Source organism: Lathamus discolor, chromosome 2, assembly GCF_037157495.1.
Source record: "Lathamus discolor isolate bLatDis1 chromosome 2, bLatDis1.hap1, whole genome shotgun sequence".
Classification (NCBI taxonomy): Eukaryota; Metazoa; Chordata; class Aves; order Psittaciformes; family Psittacidae; genus Lathamus; species Lathamus discolor.
The window spans coordinates 53,387,041-53,405,519 of NC_088885.1; the positions used below are offsets into that span (position 1 = coordinate 53,387,041).

Below are 18,479 nucleotides of genomic sequence, written 5' to 3' on the forward strand. Positions count from 1 at the left end.
ATATGTTTCCTGCAACATAGTGATAGCTTTCAGTGACTTTAAATAGTACAGAGGGGCCTTCTTGTTTTTCATCAGAATTTACCCTAAAAGCACTAATTTTAATCAGAACAAGTAATTTCTTAGTGACTTTCGTGCACAAGAACATAGCTAGGCAAAGCCATATAGGATTTCTTCTTTATGTTTATGGGAAGTTCTGCTGCACCTTAATTGAAATGGCATCTTTCCCAGTCCTTGCCTCTCTCTGAAACACCTTCAAGAGATTGAAAGTAGCAGCCAGTGTTTCTGAAGGACTCCAAGTAGGCTCCAAGCATAATTTCTATTCAAGGACATTTGTTTTTCTCTGCTTGAAGTTCAAGTATGCTTTTGTGCTCTTTCTCAAGCCTCAAGATAATTACAGTCCATTTAAGCTCTTCTAGTCCACATATATTTAAATACTGTATGCAATATGCCACTGATTGAGCATGCAGAGAGGGGCTGGTTGCTGCAGGAGTAACAGCAAAGTACACTGCACAGCAAAGCCATCTTGTGACTTTTCAGTCAATTTATCCAAGTGAACAGCACTGTTTTAGTCCTGCCTGCGTACAACAGAATATTAAATTAATCAATCCTCCAGTGGTCAGCAAAATCCTTTGGATAAGGTCACATCGCTGTCGCAGGAACAGGCTTGGAATGGGGCCATGCTATATTTGAGCTAACAGAGGATACCCATGACCCTGCTGCTCCAGAGAGAGTTGCAGGAATTGTGCTGGGCTTGGATGTTCATGCTCTTTTGCTCTTAAGGCAGGAGGGACAGCCTTTTGGAAGAGGTGTGATGATTAAAACTGGTGTTTAAACTGATAACTCTTCCCACTCTGCAGCTTTCTGCGAAACAGAATCTTTCTTACCATGTGCTCTCATGTGGTTTAGCTCTCTTACGGAGAGACTAATACACATGCATACCCTTTACTAGCGCATTAAGGTAGATTTTATTCACACTGTGCTAAACAGGGGGTGGTAATGAATTACACTCTTAGGGTTTACTATATTTAATTAAATTTTAGTAACTTCATGTAACAAAACTTTCAGGACTTCAGGAAATGTATTGGTTAGCATTTCTGTTGTATTACATAGTTTTCCAGTGGAAAACCTTTTGCATTTTGCTACTTTGCAGATAAAGAATAACCCTATGTATTGCAAAACACTAAATTAATTGGTTATACCCCACTCAAAACAAAGCCTTTGTGGCTTGAATAGCATTTCCTGAGTACCGAGACTTCTCAGAAACTCCTCAGAGCAGATAATCTCATACCTTTGCAAATACAGGCTGGCAGAGACGGGATTGAGAGCAGCCCTGAGGAGAAGGACCTGTGGGTGTTGGTTGCTGAGAGGCTCAACATGAGTGCTTGAAGCCCAGAAACCAACTGTCCTGGGCTGCGTCTGCAGCAGTGTGACCAGCAGGTCAAGGGAGGGGATTCTTCTCCTTTACTCTGTTCTCACGAGATCCTACCTTCAGGACTGTGTTCAGCTCTGGGGCCTCCAGCATAAGAAGGACATGAACCTGCTGGGGCAAGCCCAAGGGAGGGCCACGAAGATGTCTTTAAACCAAAGATAGCTTTGAACTGAAAGAATGCAGATTTAGATTAGATACAAGGAAAAAATTCTTTACTGTGAGAGTGACGAGACACTGGCACAGGTTGCCCAGAGAAGCTGTGGCTGCCGCATCCCTGGCAGTGTTCAAGGCCAGGTTGGATGGGGTTTTAAGCAATCTGCGGAAGGTGTGCCTGCCCATGGCAGGGGGTTCAAACTGGGCGATCTTCAATGTCCCTTCCAAGCCAAACCCTTCTGTGATTCTGTGATATGCTGTGCTGAAAAGCTGTGAGAAGAGCTAAACGTTCACATGGATCCATGTTTCTGAAGCTGCATAAACGCTTCACTGCTCAAAATTGTCACAGCCTATGTGATTAAAATCCCATTCTCTCAAGCAGCTTGGGATACCTGTGTTGAAAGTGAATGAGACTTAGGTTGCTTTATCTGAACTGACTGTGAGTGCATTAAAATCAGCTAGACTTCTCATGTTTGCCTGCCTTTACGGCCCAGCTGGTGCTCTATTAATGGTATTGAAATGAAAATTAACTCTATGCTGGGCTGCATTAGGAGGAGAATCACCAGCAGGTCAAGCAAAGTCACCCTCCCCCTCTGCTCAGCACCGGTGAGACACATCTGCAGTGCTGGGTCCGAATCTGGGCTCCTCAGTGGAAGACAGGCAGGGGCATATTGGTTCAGCAAAGGGCCACTGTGATGGTCAGGGACTGAGGTGCATGATGGAGGAGGAAGAAGAAGAACTTTTTGCTATCTTCAGTTACCTACCAGGGTTATGGAGAAAGCAATGCCGGGCATCTCAGGGATGCCCATCAAAAGGGCAGGAGGCAGAGAGGGAAGCTCCAGGCAGGTGTAAGAACAGTGTCCTTGATGGTGGTGATACAGCTTTGGAGCAGGGGCCTGGGGGGGGCTGTGAAATTGCTGCCCTTGCAAATTTTAGTAAGTCTACTGGACAAGGCTGTGAGCATCCCAATTTAAAGTTGAAGCCCTGCTTTGAGCAGGGGTTGTACCAGAGAGCTAAGGAGATCCCTCCCAGCCACAGCTCTTCTGGGAAACTACACTGGAGCCTTCCCTTTGGGTTTATAGCAAATCTGTGTTTTATCCAGGCAATCTGTAATTAAAAAAAAAAAAAAAAGAAAAAAAAAAAGAAAAAGAAGAAGAAAGGAAAAGAAAAAGAAAAAAGAAAAAAAAGGGTCTGATTAGAGTTCACAGGGCTTTGGGGTTTTTTTGCCCTCCACTTGCTATGAAATGAGCTTGTGCTGCACTCCTTTCCCTATCATCATAGAGCAGTATGTGGGGGAAGTATATGCAGTCTTTGTTTTAAATGACATACCCATCTTCCCTCCACTTCCTCCTCCTACGCGTTGTTCAAAACACAGACTAACCTGTTACTCTGCATATTCCTTGTTTTTCTTGGAAGCAACTTCTTCCTTGCTTGTTTTCATTTTAAAGGCTATGTGTGGTATTCTCAGTGCTTTCTTTCCCATGTAGGTGCTCTTTTCCCACCGACGTTATTTTGCCTTTTGAATATATGCAGTTTAGGAAGGGCATTAATGGTTAGGGTAGGGCAATACTAATACAGAAAGTGATTTGCAGACGTGAAGCTTAAAACATTTTCCACTTAAGGGTGGGAGTTTAAAGCTGGTGCTCATCTTTAATACTGCATCACTTGATTTGGCAATAGCCAAAAGCTCATCTTTGTGTTCTTTCCCTTTTGTTACCCCAGTTCAGCAGCTGGTCATAACCCCAGTGCTGTGACCTGACAAAAGATTTGCCTTGAAAGGAAAAACACCTTCCCACATTATGTACTTGGCTGCCAGCTACTTCAGGTATTTTGTAAGTACAGCTTCAAGACAGTAAACTGCTGGTTGCGGCTTCATGTCCACATCTCATCTTTGAGAAGGCAACATATCCACCTCAGGCCACTCTGGAAGAGGTTCTGCGGGGACCTTTTTGCGTGAGGTTTGTGCTTGGCTACTGGTGCAGCCCCTTTGGCTCAGGAAGTTCACTGCAGAAAAATCCAAGACAGCTCTTTGCGTGCTGGGTTCCTGTACAAGTGCTTTGAAATGTAATTCTTGGCTTTTTAATTTCTTTTATGTCTGAGAATTTCTTTGCAACAGCACTAACAGGCCGACAATTGAAAACTGAGTATGGACTTGGGAGGAATTAAGCTTGGCTTTGAGGTGATGCAGGTGGCTTGCTAGTGCTGCTGCCCCACACTAGGAATGTTGGTAGATGCAGTCCCATCCGGTGCTGCCCACCTTCCCCTTTCCAAAGCCAGGCACCTTCTGCAAGTGGAGACTTGGCTCTGTGAGATGTAGAGCTCAGTACTTGGGTTTTACCCATCAGCATGGGCATGTGAGCAGCCATGGAACATCAAGCAATTACATTTTAATTGGATACAAAACAAATGAGTGAAATGGAGTTACCTGTAGCTACCAAGAGGCTTCTACAGAGCTGACACTGATTTCCTACATGTTTTTTCAGAGCCAACAGGAATGAAGGATGAGTGAAGAGGTGCAACTTGAAGTTTGAGGTGCTGTGAAAAGTGACTTCAAACTTGCTACTGTGGAACTGCTTCCTAAGTTGTCTTAGGTTTGCTCAAAACTGCGTGAACTGCTCTCATGAGGAACAACTTGGCACCTGATGCTCCAAGATGTTATTGAGTTGGGAGTGCATTTCTTGTGCGTGCCAGTTTGCATGAGCAGGTATGATGCCAAAACAAAGAAGTGGCACAAACTTACTCTCAGTAAAGCAAACTGAGGTGATCCAGAGTAAACACAGGAGGACAGCCTCCACTAGGGGAAAACACAATTCAGATCGCACTTTTCTTGCGTAAGATGTTGCTTCAGAGCCAGGACGTCTACAAATAAATGAGGAGAGCTGTATTTTACTGAGTGGGAATTAGAGAACTACCCCTGCAGAGAGGCTAAAATCAAGTACCCCGAATATTTTCTTTGAATTAGGTGTTTCTATGCAATTTTAATCATTAAAATGTATTTTTTTCCATGGGGCTGAATGCCCCATCTGAAGGATAGGAGGGCATTTTCCAGTCCTGCCTCCCCTTTCAAACCCATCAGTTCGAGTAACAGCAGTTCTCATGACATATTGATTGTGCTGCCAGTTTTAACAGCAAAGGAAATCAATTGAAAGGTTTCCATTGACTTTAAAGCTTTGGGCTGTGGTGGATGGGATCGAAAGATAAATTTAGCTCAGAACTGAAAGTTGTCTACAGATCTTTGAACTGAAAATTACACAGCTTTCAACCACCTTGAAGCTGGTTGTCAGATTTGAATCAGTGCATTTGCACTGTATTCGAGGAAGGAAATGTTTTTCAATATAAAGTTTTAATTTTCTGTCTTTTTGTAGTATTTTTTCTCCTTGTGAAATTTAATGCTATAAACTAAATTATTAGACCACCAGGATTCATAAGGAGGGCTTCTGGTGCTCTAATAATAAAGGCCCAGATAGTTGGGTTTTTTTTCTTCATACTGCAAGATGCAATGCAGAATGTTTGTCATGTATTTTACTCATTGTAATAGTTTATTTTCGTGGAGAACATCTTGTGGTTAGACTGTGCCCTAAGAAAAGCTTATGACTGTACTAACTTCTACCCATAGATGGAGCAAGCAGCTCTCTATTTGCAATAGCCCAGCAAAGAAAAGGGGAAAACCCCACGTTCAGCTCCACTCCTTTGAACGCCTCCCGGCCGTGCTAAAGCTTCACTTCAAGCTTTAATTTGTTTCCTCCCCCGATTTTACTCCATATTCATGACATATAGGTAACAACTTACAGTGAAGTGAAGTTTAGTCCAAGGCAGGCTGTTGTGGAGGGTTGGCAGCCAGAAGCAGGCACTTCACGGACCCTTGACTCAAGCTATTTCCCACCGTTATTCTTTAGGAACACCTTCCTGTGACACTCGGTGCCATGCAATGGGATGTCCTCCTTCGTGGCAGCTGATGGAGTCTGTGTTTGGATTTTTCTTTGCTAGATTGATAAATTCATCCCATAGTCTTGGACCTTCCCTGCCTTCAGGCAGCATTTGTAAAGAACCATCGATTATAACCTGCACTGAGATGCTGAATAGCTAAGGCCACTTCGATCTTCACTTTTCCAGCTCTGTTCACAGTTGCCCTGCCTTCCGAACAGGCAGGTGAGTGGGATACCAGAGGGAAAGGACATGAGGCAGCTTTGGTTTCTGGCTGTGACTACGCTCGCCATGCAGGATGGAGGGAGCAGGTTGGGGAAGGCTGGGGCTGCTTGGTCGCAGTTCACCTTGGGAGGGTGGTGTAGGCTCTTCCACCATTATCCCCTAAAACCCAGGAAAGGAGCAGAGCTGTTTGTCTTCCTTTATTTTCCAGTACTGCTGTGCAAAAACATCATAATTTTTCAAGCTTGCTTTGCCTGCAGAGGCAGACAGGGACTGTCACTTTTCATTTTGGTCTCGTCTACACTAGAGAAATGACTTTTTGCAGACAACATGTGTCAGCACTGCTGCAACAGAGCTGGTGCCACACTCAGCTTTGCATGGCCAAAGACCAGCCTCATTCAGCACTGTTTCTCCAGCCAGTAACTGACATCTGCTGTCAGCAATAGATGATTTTTTCTGGTTAAAATGTGGCTGTGTTGATTGGTCTTAATTTATTTGGAATATCTTTCAGTATGCTTCCCTTTTCAACTTAGTTTCCTATGGCCACAAAGTGGAGTACATCCAGTATGCTTTTACATTCTTCGCCACTCTTTCTAGGCAAGGACTTTTTAGTCTATCTTCAAATTACTAACGATTTAGGTGCAATAATGCAAGGGATGTTTCAAACTTTCATCTGTAGGATATGGTACAGACCTGCAACCAGATTCATTCCCATCTTTTATCTCTTTCCTGGGCTTTAAACTACGGAACATATCGTAAGAGAACAGACTTTTAAATATCAACCAAGTTAGTATTTCTTGTGATGTATAGACAAGACCTTAGTTTTATATTTGCCCTTTTAGTGACTGCTGCTGGCATGCAGAGGAAATAGAAACTACGATTTGAACATCTCTAAAGGCTGATGAACCCTGCTGGCATTTCACTGCTGGTCTTCTTGGTGTCCTTTGGTAGGAGAGGTCTGCTCATGTACAGGTGACTTTGTTCCCCCCCCAGATAGAAATGTAAGCAACTCTAAAGCTAAAGAGAGAGTTCTTGAGAGAGCTCTCAAGCTGGCTAATCACAGAAGATCATTTGGAAATAACTTGTAGGGGATTTTTTTTTTGTTGCTATGGGTTGGCTTTGTTATAAATGCTGGAGAAATCCCATTTATTTTAGTAGGTTTCTTCACACATCTAATGTTAGGTACATTGTTTTATCTGAATCTTAGTAAATGTTTGTCACAATCCCATTGAAAATGCATCATGCATCCCAGCTCTTTTGATATGTGGTTAGAGTCTGAAGTATTATTAATCACTCAAGGTATCAGATCCAAGCTTTACAGATGTCATGGGTACTCACCTTCTTTAGATAAAGTCCATGGAAAAATGGGCTGAATAAACATGATAAATGTTAAACAAATCACTATGCTGATCTGGAAAAATAGGGAATGAAAGATCACAAGGCAGAAAAAATTGCATGGTTTGGGGAATATAGTATGTGTAGCAAAGCACATTTTTGACTCTCAGGCTCAGTCCAGCGGCCTCTAGCTTGTATGTAGCCCTTGTTGGGTCTGTGTGAGTTTTGGACTAGATGAAAACACTGACTTTGAAAAGAAAATAAAAGCCATTATACTGATAGCAAATGACTGTGCATTATGAGAGTCAGTAGGGTGAGGCATTGATCACTCTCATGTCTCAATTCATGGGCTTTGTGAAAATGAACCTTTGCTTTAGGCAACCTTTGCGGCTGTGAAAGCATCTTGATGGAGGGGCCCGGTGATTAGTGATTAGTCTGAGAGGGTTTTAAAGACTTCACACAGACTCTGCTGCTTGCCTGCATGGATTACTAGATTTGTTCCCTGTTTTCAATTTGTATTTTGTTTTCCTGTTGGCCATAAACACAGCTGAAGATAATATTCCCATTTGTATGGGAAGAAAGAATGGGCAGACACCACAGTCTCACAGCTAAGCTGGTTGGTATAAACCGTCTCATGAGCTGTCAGTGTCTGCTTTAGCACCACATCACTGGCAGAGTCGTGAGTGGGCAAGGAGAGCCTGTAGCATCCGTTTGATTTGATATGGGGTTAGAGCACCTTATAAGCAGCACGTAAACATCACCAGTGATCATCCAACTACAGAGTTGTCATTGTGGATTGTTTCAGGGTTGGTTTGGGGTTTTCTTAGTATTACTATTTTTCTTTACAGGCTTCCTGCTATGCCCTTTTCTGTTGCAGTTTACCCAGTATTTGATGATTCTTCTCTGTCTTTAAGTACTTATTGTCTTACATTATGGAAAATATTAATATGTGTGTATTTGATAAGCAAAATAAGCACGTGGAGTCTGATGATCAACCATCAAAACACCTCAATTTCTTAGCTTTTTTGAAGCTTGCCTTAGTATTTCTATAAACACACTTTAATGGTAGGCAACTGCAGCAGTTTGCAATGGGGTTTCCTTATACTTAGCTTCTTGCAGTATCACCTGCTGCTTACAGCTTTCAGAGCCCAAAGTGTAAGTGCAGCTTTGAAAGCCCCATGTAGTTGTGTGACACAGGACTGCAGTGACAAGTACCTGTGGGTAGCTATGCCAGCCAGACAGTGCCACATTGTGTGAGCCCAAACTGCATCTCCCTGGGAGCTCCTATGTGATTGTGAAACATAGGTGCCCTCCTGTGGGCATCCCAGTGCTTCTCCTTTCTGTATGGAGAGGCTGGGATTGCCTTGCTTGCCTGGATATGCTTTGGCTTAGGTTTTGAGCAGGATGCTAAGGATCTTTTGTTATGCTTCACTTTTTTGTTTTCTAAATCCGTTAAAAACAGCAGGGGCTAAAAGCACGCCTCTCTCCAACCTGTGTAATGGCAATGATTTCAGCAGTTGTTCAGAAAAACAACTTCTCTCCTCATCCCAGGAGGGTTTGCCATTGCCCTCAGGTCAGGATATGGCCCTCAGTATCAAGACAGACATTTAGTGTCAGTAACTAATGCATAGACCCTAATGCAATTCACTTTTTGGCTAGCGAAGGTAAGCCATTAATCCCATATTCTTCAACAAACACTGTTATTTGGGAATTCAGAGCACATCATTTCAGGGTCACTGTGAACGTATCTGCTTCATTGCCTGCCTGAGCTGGGCAGGTCTGGCATCAGATTTGTTTGCTTAACCTCGGTCTAAGGTTTCCATAGCTTGTTCACAGTCTGTCCACAGAACCTTTTAATGGTGAGAGAGGTCTGCTTGGCAACTCAAGCTGTAACTCCAGCAGGATGATGCTGTTTGCAGTTATACAGTTGCTCTAATTTCTCTTGCATGCCAATGTGTCCCCATAGCTCTGAGCAGCTGGAGGCCAAAACTGGCTTCAATCCATGCAAAATAAAAGTCCACATCTAAATGCTATGAAAGTCAGGACTTTCTGAAGAGAGGGTGGAAGAATTGCATATGAGCTAATGCTTAATACTGGAACAAGAGTAGCTCCAGGTGGCAAATAGTGCCTTATTTACTCTGTGTTTAGCATCTCTAAATGCCTGCCTCCTTCATATTTGCTAGAGAAGAGGAGAGCTTGGCTATGTTAGGTGCACCTTGAAGTATTTCTGAAAGACAAGAAGCACAAACAGCAGCTGAAATATGTGGCCACGTAATAAAAATGGGCTTTTGGCGTAGGAGCCCTCAGCAAGGCAGCACTGGCCTAAACTTGTTTGGGTGAGCTAACCTCAAAAGTGCATCGACACAAACATGTAGATGAGCAGATAGCTAAGTTTTTCATCTTTTTGAAGAAAGTATTGCTTCTTTCAGTAAATTAAAAGTAATTAAAATGTGGCTTCTACCCCTGCAAAGATCCAATTCTTCTGTGTTATGTGTATTTAAACACATCTGAATTTCTACATCTGGCCTTCTCAGAGTGACCGAGGGGAAGATCTGACCAATTGGCTCTGAATATGGTGGAACAATTTCCAGGCTTGAGTGCCTGAAGTTAATGGTATCAATTCCTGCTGAGACACTTCAGCCAGTTGACTTGAGAAATAAAACAACATTCTTAACGAAACAGAACAAGCAAGAAAAGAAATATTTTGGCCAATATCGGCAATATTTGCTTGTTACCCCTGTGAAGGTGGTGAACAATAACAAGTAGTTTCCTACCTGGGGTTCTAAGTTTCACTGTGCTGGGTTTTCAAAGCAAGAGGAAAGCCCTTACTTCAAATGCAGCCAAAGGCTCTCTCATTGACAAAAGCCTAATTACGACCCTTCCTTCCTCAAAAACATTAATAGCGGGTAATGAGGATTATTGTGGATCTGACATCTTGCATGTTCGCTGGCATTCGCGGAAATCTTTCCAGCAAATGCTGGGGATTAGCACAAACCAGTTTGTACAGCTGTCTAGATTTCATTGGATCACAAGCCCAGTCTGCAGAAAAATATGTGGTTTATCAGCAAATTCTTACTGGTGGTAAAAGAAGACAGGCAGGGAGAGATGTTCTGAATTTAAAGAAGTGGTCAGCAGCTTTGTTGTAGTAGTTAAGAACATCTTGTAGTAGGTAGGAACATCTCCCTGGTTTTCATGGTTGTAGAAACAAAGATCAAGAAGGAAAATCAGGTTTCTCTATTTTCTTAATTACATTCAGGCATTTAATTAATGGCCATTCCTTTGTGATGGGCCATGATTCCTTCAAGTTTGCTTCACCAAAGTGGACTTGTGCTCTGGTATTATCCAGACCATTGGGGTGAAGAATGTGTAAAAAACATTACAGTATGAAAATGCAAAACCAAAAATAAGCATGTCTTATTTCTGCATGTTATATGGAACATCTTCATGTAACAGTAGCACACGCAGAGTCATAGAATGAACTAGGCTGGGAAAGATCTTTCAGATCATCAAGTCCAGCTATTACCCCAGGGCTGCCAAGACCACCACTAAACCGTGTCACTAAGGCCCTCATCTACAGAGTTTTCAAGCACTTCCAAGGGTGGGAAGGTGGGGGAAAAGGTGATGTGGAGCTTCTGTGCAAGGGAGATGTCCTCAGGGAGGTTTCTGCCTGCGGGATGTTTCACTTTTTCCTCTAGCTGCAGAGTTTAGGTTTGATGAAGGGAGGTAAAATCCTCATGAAGAAGCCCTGGTGGAGACTCAAGGAAGGTGGTGCTTTGGGATTGTCCCCAACCTCAGAGCATGGTGCTGGAGAATCATATGGCCATTACAGAGGGTGAAACTGGGGGCAAGGCACCTTGTTACATGTGGCTGTGGCAAGGGCTAGAGAAGCTCTGGGTGGCTGCAGCCATCTCAGTGACCCAGGAGAGCTTGGGATGCACAAGTTAGAGGAGGAGAGGGGGAAAATCCTTGGGAAACTGGCCTTAGGTCAGCTTTTGTTCCAACTGCAGTTTCTTGGCACGGGTTTTGTTATTAAAGACATGTCACTGCAATTAAATCACATTAAAGTCAAACAAGCTGCTGATGAGCACTGGTCAGAAGTCACGCTGCTGTTAAACTGGTCCATCATTTTGGGATGAGCAGTGTCTGGAGCTTTGTTTGGAATAGCCAGAAGCCTACATCACCTTTCCATTTGGAAGAACGGTGTATGAAGAGAATGAACATTGTTGGTGGAGGAGCTTACAAAGCAGACAGCTGCGCTGCCGAATGAGAAACTTAAACCTGCTGCGTGCAGCTGCTTCCCTAGGGAGCCCAGATACAAACCCAGGGAGTGGGAATGTCTGTGGAGCACTTACCTGCACCTCCTGTGCCATACGTTTAACCACAGTTTGGCTCTAGTTTAGCTGAGAGAGCCAAGAGAGGGTCCAGCTGCCCTGGGCTGGAGATCTTATCTGTGCTTGGAAAAGAAATGTGGATTCACACCTTCTTTTTCACTCTTTTATTGCATTTCGTATTTAAGAAGAGGCGTGCAGCTGGGAGGAGGCGAGTTTTTCTCATGCACTTGTGGGTCTTCACTGTGAGCATCCTGGCACTGCCTCCATGCACCGGCTTTTGAATCTTCAAACTATCCAAGTGCTCTTGCAGTTCCCAGCCACGAGAGGTTCAGTGAGGGCAACAGCAAAAGGCATCACTACAAAATGAGCCTGTTGAGTTGTCTCCACCTTTCGTGCCCATTCCAGTTTTAAAGTTGAAAATAAAAGAGGTGATATTTTTAAGGGCTTGTTTCTGCTTCAAGCTTTCTGTTTTCTTCACAGCATCAGTAATGTTTCCATGTAAATCTTTTACCAGTGGTTAAATTGCAGGACTGTGAGTGCTGTGACAGAAAGGTGTCTTCCCCATGCAGAGCTGTTGAAGCCAGTACAGTGTCCAAAATCTCATGTCTGCTACTGCTGTGATCATAGAACCATAGAATCAACACAGTTTGAAAAGACCTTTAAGATCAACTCCAACCTTTACCACAGGGATGCCAAGACCACCACTGAAGTGTGTCACTAGGGGCCTCACCTGTATGTTTTATGAGCACTTCCAGGGACAGTTATTCCACCACTTCCCTGAGAAGCCTGTGATGAAAAGGGAAACAGAATTACACTGTGTAGATGAACCTAACATGTCCACTGCTTTGTGGCTGGAATCAGTTGGAAGGAGCTACAAGGTTATGGTACATGTTCTTGTTGCATTTGAGTTTTATTTACTCTCTTGAAGTGATGCTATCATGGTGTTTACTGATGATACATGGATTTCATCTTTTTTGGAGAAGCAATTGCAAGGAGCAGGAGAGTATGCCCCTTGCTTCTGTCAGTGTGGCTAAACCAAGTCATTTCCCTGAGGAGAAGGGCACTGATGTTTGGGATGGGATTGCTGAGAGTTGGCTGTTTGCCTATTTAAAGCCTGTGACATTAGTAAGTAAATGAAACAAGTGACACTAAAGAAAGTATCTGAACAGCACGTCATTTCCTTCAGAAAATAACCCACATGGTGCTGAAACCTGCTGCTGTGGAGCACCAGCACAACTGTGCATCGCCCCTCACTTAGGAGCCATGTCAAGGACCAGCCTGGAAAAATGATCTGCAGTGGACTTATATTTGACTTCTTTGTCATCCAGCTGCCAGGAAGAGGAGTTCGGTGCTGCATTTTTTATATGCACGCTGGTTCTGTTTCTGTTTCTGCCTCAAGCTCTCTCTCAAGTCTTTCCAGATTCTTTACCATAAAAGATAATGCAACACTACAGCACTTCACTAAAAGGCATCCAGAACTGTTTCTTCAAACACTAAGGCACAATTAAACTGGGAGCAGGACAGCAATATGGGGAAAGACTTGGGAAATTTGCTTCCCTTTAAGGTAGCTGAATATTTGCCATCAGTGAAAACCTGGAATCCACCCACTCTAACAAAAACTTAGCAGGTACTCCGTAGTGCTCTTTTTTTCACCAGGACTCCTTGGATACCCACCAGTAAGGATTTACTGTAAGCACTCCCTGAAAAGCAATGGTAAATCTTGCTGCCTTCTGCGTTGGAAGTCATGGAGAGACAGCTGAGCAAACCTCAGCAGTGGCAACTGCAAAACATAAAATACTGTCATTGGGCCATGGTAAAGAAGGAGCCAAGTCTTAAGCACATAAACAGATTCTCATGTACTTTCCCCATGCTGTTTTATAAAGTGCTTATATAACTGAAAAGATTAACCTTGGAGGAAGGCAGCTAGAAAAAAATATTTTTACGGCTTCTTATTTACGGTTTTACTATGGTCGAGGAATTAGTTTGCATTTTACAAAGCCAAAAAGTGGGGGAGGAGAGAGGAGGAGGGATGTGAATAAGGGGAGATGCTTGCACGGCTCTCAGAATATTAAAGAAAAACTAAAATCCAGAGGAGTTATCGCTGTCAAATGCAGACACGCAGGCAAATCCTATACTGGAGCAGCACTCGGTATCCAGGCAACGTCAACACTTTTTGCTAAGCTACTGCCAGCGCTGCTGACAGCTTTTGCCACTTTATGGTCACAGCAAAAAAAGAAAATGCCTGACATCACTGAAATTCTTAGGAATTAGTTTCTCCTCCGTCCAGCAGATGCAAGGCTCAGCACCACACAGCACATGCACATCTTGCACCCATTCAGAGGGAGAAAGCCTTTGATGGCTAGGAAGGTGTGAGGTTCCTCATTTCTCTCCAAACCTGGCACTTCATCTTCCCAGAGTCTCTTATCCTCTCCCTTGGACGCTTAGATACTTACTGTGCATAAGGGAATGGATCACGTTTGATTAAGCCATTTACAAGCAACTTCTGCCACTGCATTATAGGTTGCAGAGTTAGTGGAGCCCTTTGCTGTGCTAAGAGAGCCTCCACATCTTCTTTCCTAGTTCTTTTTGCATGCTGCAATACTCAAGTGCCTAAATAAGATAGGAACTTCATTAACATGCTAATAGTGTTAATATATGAAAGGAAGAAACCCTTGCGTTTGCAGTCTTACAGGGGTAAGCTGGGACTGATGGGCGCAGAATACATACAGTCCAACGGGCTTAGTGCTGTGAGACTGTAGGGCCTGTGCTGTGGGGCAGGTAAAGAAAGGGCACTGATTTGCTGTGTTCACTTACTGAAACACAAATACTTTTGTGCTGGAAGTGTTAATACAGCAAAGCTAAGCCTTTTCTTGGAGCTGAAAAGTTAAAACTGTGTTGAGGAGCCAGGCTCATTCTTTGCTGTGGGTCAACACAGGGACCACTGAGCACTTTCCAGGCACAGCTACATATTTTGTGCTCTTGGAGCAAAAGCAAAACTGTCTTTCACCTTGGGAAGTGCCTCGTGACGGCGACCAAGAAAAGGTCAGTAAGACACACGGAGCTTCCTAAGCCTTAAGGCCAAATAATGCAAAACCCAGTGAAACTTGTTGCTGAACTTGAAGATGTTTAGCTTGCTGCTCGCTAAGTAGCTAAGTGTATTATGAGGAGGTGCATGGGGAGCTGCTAAGCTGCAGAAAGTCCTTTTGGCTCTGCTGGTGCCCCACGCCTTTCCTCCCACGAGGGATTTGTGCAGGCTGTGATGTGACAGGTTTGTGCAGGCAAAAGGGTAAAAACTGGGGCAGGAGCATCCCCCTCTGCTCTTGGCTCCCCCCAGGCTTTGTGTGTGACCCTGAGTGGATCTCCTCTGGGTTTTGGTGAAGTTTCACTGATTGCTGTAGCCTAAGAGTGTTAGTTTTGTAGTAGGTATGTAAATAGGGAGGGCCGAAAGGTGAAGGGGGGATTTGGAGGGACTGATTTAGGCTGGTGATGCTGAGGGCTGTTACTCAAAGTAAAGACCAGCAGGACCTTCCTGGTCAATGCTCTTGCTTGGTGCAGGAGCCTGTGTTATGTCTTTTAACATGCTGTGCAGAAACAAAACCCCAAACACTCATATTAATACAAAGACTTCTTTGAGAAGCTCAGTTTTTCTGGCAATGAGCCTGGTTTTTGCTACTAAGGCAGGTCAGAGTTTTGTCTCTTGGACTAAGAGTTGATGCTCTCCACCCTGTGCTTGCATTGCCCCACTCCAAGAAATTCCTGAAGACACGGGGATTTTGCTGTTTGCCTTTGAACACATAGGCTTGTAATGGGTATAGGCAGCAACTAAGCATGAAGGAAAGCCAGGAACCTGTGGTCACCATGAATGCCTACTTCGTCTGCTGTAGGTCTTTGTTTTCTGTAAGATTTTTAATTATCTTTCTGGTTAATAGGGATAGAAAAGGGATTAGTCTAAGCATGAGACTCTTGCAGTGCAGTAATACACAGCATCTGAAGACAGCTTTTCACCTGAAGCTCTCACAGAGTTGATGTGAGTTATCCCTGGCTGTGCAATTGCCCTGTAGCAGAGCAGAGAATAACCCCGAAGTCTATTAATGCCATACTCAGCTCCATTTCAGTGTTCCTTTCTCCCCTCCTCTGCCCTGTAGGTATTTTATTATGACTGGAAACAACCTACCTGGTTTAAGGAGTATGTAGCTTGGAGCAATAATTTCTGTGTGTGTCTATTAGCACAGAGGTTTTGGTGATTTTCGCTCCAGTGATGCGCTTGCAAATAAGATGTCAGACTCGCTAGGCCCTATTGCTAGCTGCTAAGGTGATGACGGGGTGTGTTTTTTTCCCCACAAACATGTATTATGTACTAATAACAAAAACATTCAGTCTGTAACACTGATAGGTTTTTACAGGCTGTTTGAGGCAACCTTGACTTCAGAAGCCAGAATTGCACCGGGCTGCATGGTGGAGATCTCATAGGGCTGCATTAGAAATGCACCCCTGAAAACAGAGACACCTGAGTGAAGGACTACGGATGGCAGGATGCTTTGGGGGCAGACCAAGAAATTCAGGAGTTTAGCTTTGTGCTGCTGGATATATCAGAGCTCTGTAGCCATAACACTGAGTTCCTGCTTTGATTCTTGGTGTGGAATTTAAACTGATTAATGAGGTTTGAGCTACTTGGTAGAGTGCTTTCTACTTTAAGAACTGAAGCTACTGCAAGATGCTGACCTTTGACAAGATTTGAGAATCTGATGGCACTGTACAACAAGTTCTGGTCATCTGTGATACTAGTTTAGATCATTTTCAAATGACTTTACAAGGTACAAATCACAGTGTGCATTGCTAAGCTAACTCACCAGTGAAAGAGATCTCATGGTTTCAGAAGTCTCTCCTCAATGTGAGGCTTGATGTGTTTTGAGGAGTGAACAGGGAAGGATGCTGGCTGCAAATCAAGTGCCAGCCTCAGAACTGTGTTGAACTGGGATGTGCCTGAGCACTGGTACCTGCCCTCTGGTTCACAAGGGCATCTCAAAACCTAAACAACTAAGGAAGTGTTGCACAAGGAGTTGCTGTGATGTTGCCTCTCCCCCGCTCTGTCTCTGGCTTTCAGGCAGTCCCCCTGAGGACACAGTTAACAACAGTCTTTTCAGTCTCTTCCTCTTTTGACAACTAGCTGTTGGGAAAAGGTTTCAGTCTGGTTTTGATCCTGCCAGGTAGTGTGTCCAGACTGTCAGGGTTGGCTTTTCCAGGAATATTCTCCTACTGCCTTGTATCTCCCAGGTTTGCCCTTCTTGTCATCTAAAGACTCAAAAGGCTTTCTCTAGTTCATTTCCGCATTGGTCCCAGCCACCCCCCTGAGATTTTTCACACAATAACTATAACAGCTCTGACCTTTACAGTGCTTGGTGTTTACACTTGCACAGTGAATGAATTGGGAACTTTCTACCACCCAAGCTGTCCCACGCTTCCCTTTGATTCATTCCCATCATCGGCTTGTGGCTCCTGCAGTCACAGCAGATTCCCAGCTGGGTGCCATGGATGTGTCGGATGTTTTTTTCCAAGTTACCTGGCTGCCACTTACATTAATTGGTAGACTCATCAAGATTGATGGGGCTTGGATGGTTTCTAGATCATTGTATACGGTAAAATAATGGCAGCTTTCCCTTACATGTCCACTGTCTCAGTCTTTGTCCCTTCTTGTATCCTGGCAGATTGCTAAGGTGCCTCTGTTACCATCTCAGGAAGCCGCAGGGTCTGTCTTTCACACTCTGCTTTCTTCTCTCAAAAAGTCAGTGAAGTTTCTTTTGCTATCAAAATCGCTGTTTGATGTGGGTGCAAAAATCTCAACCCCCCGCCCCAAACCATCTACCCCAAAAAGACAATCTGAAAAGAGAAACCAGAACGATTTTGAATGACTTCTCTTCCAGACGTCATGTAAGCGATAATAAATGTTTCCTCTATACTCTCATCTCGTCTGGCAGATCTTCCATAACCTGGGTGACTAATTCTAGTAATCTCTTTGCAGCTGAGGCATGTGAGACTATACCTCACGCACACAGTGGTTTAACACAGTGTGAACAGTATGTCGTGTTCTTGCAAAGGCCGGAGCAGAGCCATGGAGTCCAACAGACCTCTGCCTTGTTCTGTTCCTCACTGGTATTGACACAGCTGCATGGGGATTTTTGGGAAGTCACTTCTACCTGTGCAGAAAAGCTACAAACCATGGTACTTACGTCCCTTCAGCTAAAGATGAAAAGGTCTATATGAGATCTACCTGGCGGTGGCTCCTAAAATGTTGGGAAGCTAACAGAGCTGGTTTGCCAGTTGGTCTATTATTATGAAATTAAAGTACGCAACATACTTGGGTTTATTCCTTTGCTTACAACTAATGATGCTTCAGAAGCATTAATCTATAGGAAAAGTAGGGGTAGAAAATGAAATTAGTTCTTAGGGATTTTTTTATGTGGGGTTGTGGGTTTTTTTAATCCCTTGTATTGTTTCTTAACCCCCAGGTGAAGGTCTGTATTTGCTAGGGGTTGGCTTGAACAAATAGGCCAAAAGAGCTGGCTGCAATGCAAAAAGGCTGTGCAGGGAGTTGGATTTCAGTGCACTCCCTGTCTGCACATGGTGGATTCCTCCCTTTCTATTATAATCCCCTTGCTGGAGCGATTCTGCTTGTAGTGACAATGCAGTATTGGGTGATCCTTTAGGAATTTCCTCTCTTGGCATTATGCCTCTGTTTAGTTCATCAGATTGGGATTCAGTCCTGTGCAATGTCCTTAGTCATCCATGTAAACATACTGTCAGTGGCTATATAATAAGTATTTAAAGCCCTTCCTGTGGATATGCCAGCTAGTCATTGGGATTTCATGAGCTCTGAGCTTGAGTTCAATGAGTAATTCAGCTCACCGCTGGCCTAATGCTACAAGACCCTGCTTTCACTGTCAACAAAACAATGTTTGCAACAGTTAATGGAAAATGTCCATTCTGTGTAAACACCTGCATTGGATACCCTGTAGGTAACTTCAATGTAGGCCTCATGCTCTCCTGCACCACCACAGCAGCTAAGAGCAGGAGAGGCACATATATGC

At 43.8% G+C, this 18,479-nt stretch overlaps 1 protein-coding gene across 7 annotated transcripts in view; it reads left to right on the forward strand.

Annotated features, from left to right (window-relative positions):
* PRKAG2 (protein kinase AMP-activated non-catalytic subunit gamma 2) overlaps positions 1–18,479 on the forward strand; it is a 223,743-nt gene that overhangs the window by 80,518 nt on the left and 124,746 nt on the right. The gene's annotated exons all lie outside the window — the stretch shown is intronic.